Consider the following 534-nt stretch of genomic DNA (forward strand, 5'->3'; position numbering starts at 1 on the left):
AAAAAAAAAAAAAAAAAAAAAAAAAAAAAAAAGACAGTGTGAGTAGAAGGATGAGCTGTAGACCATTCTACAGGAGAGATCACACCACTGGGCCTTTGCACAAGCTGGTCTCTGCCTAGAATGCCCTGTTCTCACTGCTCTGCCCATCAGCTTCAGAGGCAATCAGACTGTAAGCTGGACAGGAAATAGTTATCGTGCTGGTTGTTCTAGTGCTTGTTTGTCATGAGAGATAACTGAATAGCATCCTTGCACAAAAGAGAGCTCTCTGGGATTCCAAGTCTCTGAGCCTCTCTATTCTTGCCCAGGACTCTGGCTTAGGACCCTATTTATCAACTTCCATTTTCACCTCAAGGTAGCTTCCTTCCTTAGCCTAAGTCCAGCCGTTTCTCTGGGTCCTGGTGCACCTCTAGTAGCACTCAACAGGTGTGATAGGATGCCTGGCGATGGTGGCGCACGCCTTTAATCCCAGCACTCGAGAGGCAGAGGCAGGCGGATCTCTGTGAGTTCGAGACCAGCCTGGTCTACAGAGCTAGT

The 534-nt window shown here is 47.8% G+C and overlaps 1 protein-coding gene across 1 annotated transcript in view; it reads right to left on the reverse strand.

Moving 5' to 3' along the window:
- The window catches only part of LOC101993128 (group 10 secretory phospholipase A2), a 12,833-nt gene that overhangs the window by 10,249 nt on the left and 2,050 nt on the right, over positions 1-534 (reverse strand). The gene's annotated exons all lie outside the window — the stretch shown is intronic.

Source organism: Microtus ochrogaster, chromosome 7, assembly GCF_000317375.1.
Source record: "Microtus ochrogaster isolate Prairie Vole_2 chromosome 7, MicOch1.0, whole genome shotgun sequence".
Lineage (NCBI taxonomy): Eukaryota > Metazoa > Chordata > Mammalia > Rodentia > Cricetidae > Microtus > Microtus ochrogaster.